This window comes from Arachis duranensis, chromosome 1, assembly GCF_000817695.3.
Source record: "Arachis duranensis cultivar V14167 chromosome 1, aradu.V14167.gnm2.J7QH, whole genome shotgun sequence".
Classification (NCBI taxonomy): Eukaryota; Viridiplantae; Streptophyta; class Magnoliopsida; order Fabales; family Fabaceae; genus Arachis; species Arachis duranensis.
In genome coordinates, this window is record NC_029772.3 from 54,832,231 (window position 1) to 54,836,660 (window position 4,430).

Here is a 4,430-nt window from a genome sequence, read left to right on the forward strand (position 1 = left end):
CTCTGACTTAGCAACCATGGTCTCTGATCTAATCAAAACCACTCAAAGTTTCATGACTGAAACAAGGTCCTCCATTAGAAACTTGGAGGCACAAGTGGGTCAGCTAAGTAAGAAAGTTACTGAACTCCCTCCTAGTGCTCTTCCAAGCAATACAGAAGAGAATCCAAAAGGAGAGTGTAAGGCCATCAACATGGCCGAACTTGGAGAGGAGAAAGAGGCAGTGAGCGCCACTGAGGAAGACCTCAATGGACGTCCACTGGCCTCCAATGAGTTCTCTAATAAGGAACCATGGGAATCTGAGGCTCACACTGAGACCATAGAGATTCCATTGGATTTACTTCTGCCATTCATGAGCTCTGATGATTATTCGTCCTCTGAAGAGGATGAAGATGTCACTGAAGAGCAAGTTGCTAAGTACCCTGGAGCAATCATAAAGCTAAATGACAAGTTATTTGGTAATGAGACTTGGGAGGATGAACCCCCTTTGCTCACCAAAGAACTGGATAACTTGACTAGGCAGAGATTACCTCAAAAGAGTTGTACCATAGGCACCATGACCTTTAAGAAGGCTCTGTGTGACTTAGGGTCAAGTGTAAACCTCATGCCTCTCTCTGTAATGGAGAAGCTAGGGATCTTTGAGGTACAAGCTGCAAGAATCTCACTAGAGATGGCAGACAATTCAAGAAAACAGGCTTATGGACTTGTAGAGGATGTTCTAGTAAAGATTAAAGACCATTACATCCCTGCTGATTTTATAGTCCTAGAGACTGGGAAGTGCATGGATGAATCCATCATCCTTGGTAGACCCTTCCTAGCCACAGCAAAGGCAGTGATTGATGTTGACAGAGGAGAATTGATCATTCAAGTGAATGAAGAATCCCTTGTGTTTAAGGCTCAAGGATATTCCTCTGCAACCATGGAGAGGAAGCATGAAGAGCTTCTCTCAAAATAGAGTCAAACAAAGCCCCCACAGTCAAACTCTAAGTTTGGTGTTGGGAGGCCTCAACCAACTTCTAAGTTTGTTGTTGAACCCCCACATTCAAACTCTAATTTTGGTGTTGGGAGGTTCCAACATTGCTCTGAGTATCTGTGAGGCTCCATGAGAGCCCACTGTCAAGCTACTGACATTAAAAAAGCGCTTGTTGGGAGGCAACCCAATGTTATATTTATCTATTTTTCCTTTGTTATTTATGTTTTTTGTAGGTTGATGATCATGGAAAGTCACAAAATCAATTGAAAAAGCAAAAACAGAATGAAAAGCAGAAAGAAAATAGCACACCCTGGAGGAAAAACTTGCTGGCGTTTAAACGCCAGTAAGGGCAACAAATGGGCGTTTAACGCCCAGTCTGGCACCATTCTGGGCGTTTAATGCCAGAAAGGGGCACCAGATTGGCGTTAAACACCAGGAAAGGGCAAGAAGCTGGCGTTAAATGCCAGAAATGGGCACCAGCCCGGCGTTTAACGCCAAAATTGGCATAAAGAGCATTTTTGCTCGCCACTTGGTGCAGGGATGAATTTTCCTTGACACCTCAGGATCTGTGGACCCCACAGGATCCCCCCTACCCCACCACTCTCTCTTTTCTTCACCCATTCACCAATCACCTCAACACCTCTTCCCTAAAAACCCCTCACCTATCAAATCCCACTATTCTCTTCACCACTCACATCCACCCTTCATAAAACCCCACCTACCTCACCATTCAAATTCAAACAACTTTCCCTCCCAACCCACCCTCACATGACCGAACCCTACCCCTCTCTCCATCCCTATATAAACCCATCTTCACCCCTTCATTTTCACACAACCAAAACACTACTTCTCCCCCTTGGCTGAACCACAAAGCCACCTCCATCTCCTCTATTTCTTCTTCTTCTACTCTCTTCTTTTTTTTTCTTTTGCTCAAGGATGAGCAAACCTTCTAAGTTTAGTGTGGTAAAAGCATTGCTTTTTGTTTTTCCATAACCATTTATGGCATCTAAGGCCGGAGAAACCTCTAGAAAGAGGAAAGGGAAGGCAAAAGCTTCCACCTTCGAGTCATGGGAGATGGAGAGATTTATCTTAAGGGTGCATCAAGACCACTTCTATGAAGTTGTGGCCATGAAGAAGGTGATCCCCGAGGTCCCTTTCAAACTCAAAAAGAGTGAATATCCGGAGATCCGACATGAGATCCGAAGAAGAGGTTGGGAAGTTATTACCAACCCCATTTGAACAAGTCGGAATCTTAATGGTTCAAGAGTTCTATGCCAATGCATGGATCACCAAGAACCATGATCAAAGTGTGAACCCGGACCCAAAGAATTGGCTTACAATGGTTCGGGGAAAATGCTTAGATTTTAGTCTGGAAAATGTAAGGTTGGCATTCAACTTGCCCATGATGCAAGGAGAGGAACACCCTTACACTAGAAGGGTCAACTTTGATCAAAGGTTGGACCAAGTCCTCATAGCCATTTGTGAAGAGGGCGCTCAATGGAAGAGAGATTCAAGAGGGAAGCCGATTCAACTGAGAAGGCATGACCTCAAGCCCGTGGCTAGGGGATGGTTGGAGTTTATCCAACGCTCAATCATTCGCACTAGCAACCGGTCCGAAGTTACTATATCCCAAGAACTTTATAAGGTGGCGGACAAGTCCTCTACCTTGGCAAGGTTAGCCTTCCCTCATCTCATTTGTCGCCTCTGTTATTCAGTCGGAATTGACATAGAGGGAGACATCCTCATTGATGAAGACAAGCCCATCACTAAGAAGAGGATGGAGCAAACAAGATTTTCCTTTGTTATTTTATGTCTTTTGTAGGTTGATGATCATGAGAAGTCACAAAATCAATGAAAAAAGCAAAAACAGAAAGAAAAACAGCACACCCTAGGAGAATTGAGTTCTAACATGGGACAACTAAGGGTGGAGCACCAAGAACATTCCATCCTCCTCCATGAAATTAGAGAAGATCAAAGAATTATGTGAGAGGAGCAACAAAGGCAAGGAAGAGACATTGAGGAGCTCAAGCACTCCATAAGATCTTCAAGAGGAAGAACAAGCCGCCGTCACTAAGGTGGACCCGTTCTTTAATCTCCTTGTTCTTTATTCTCCTGTTTTTCGAAATTTTATGCCTATGTTTATCTATGTTTGTGTCTTATGATCATTAGTGTCTTAGTGTCTATGCCTTAAAGTTATGAATGTCCTATGAATCCATCACCTTTCTTAAATGAAAAATGTTCTTAATTGAAAAAGAGAAGAATTGCATGAATTTTGAATTTTATAATAGATTAATTATTTTGATGTGGTGGCAATACTTTAACTTCTGAGTGTATGCTTGAACAGTGCATATGTCTTTTGAATTTGTTGTTCAAGAATCATCATACTTAACTAGGAGAATCAATGACACTATCTGGATTCGGAGTTCCTAAAGAAGCCAATCATTCTGAATTTCAAAGGATAGAGTGAGATGCCAAAACTATTCAGAGGCAAAAAGCTAAAAGCCCCGCTCATCTAATTAATACTGATCTTCATAGATGTTTTTGGAATTCATTGCATATTCTCTTCTTTTTATCTTATTTGATTTTCAGTTGCTTGAGGACAAGCAACAATTTAAGTTTGGTGTTGTGATGAGCGGATAATTTGTACGCTTTTTGGCATTGTTTTTAGTATGTTTTTAGTATGTTTTAGTTAGTTTTTATTATATTTTTATTAGTTTTTAGTTAAAATTCACTTTTCTGGACTTTACTATGAGTTTGTGTGTTTTTTCTGTGATTTCAGGTATTTTCTGGCTGAAATTGAGGGACTTGAGCAAAAATCTGATTCAGAGACTGAAAAGGACTGCAGATGCTGTTGGATTCTGACCTCCCTGCACTCGAAGTGGATTTTCTGGAGCTACAGAAGCCCAATTGGCGCTTTCAACTACGTTGGAAAGTAGACATCTTGTGCTTTCCAGCAATGTATAATATTTCATACTTTGCCCGAGATTTGATGGCCCAAACAGGCGTTCCAAGTCAGCTCAAGAATTCTGGCGTAAAACGCCGGAACTGGCACAAGAATGGGAGTTAAATGCCCAAACTGGCACAAAAGCTGGCGTTTAACTCCAAGAAGAGTCTCTACACGAAAATGCTTCAATGCTCAGCCCAAGCACACACCAGTGGGCCCAGAAGTGGAATTTTATGTAATTTACTCATCTTTGTAAACCCTAGGCTACTAGTTCTCTACAGATAGGACCTTTTACTATTGTATTCATATCTTGGTAGCTATCTTTGAGTAGTCTTATGCTATCTTAGATCATGGGGGCTGGCCTCTCAGCCATGCCTAGACCTTGTTCTTATGTATTTTCAACGGTGGAGTTTTTAAACACCATAGATTAAGGTGTGGAGCTCTGTTGTACCTCGAGTATTAATGCAATTACTATTGTTCTTCTATTCAATTCAGCTTATTCTTGTTCTAAGATAT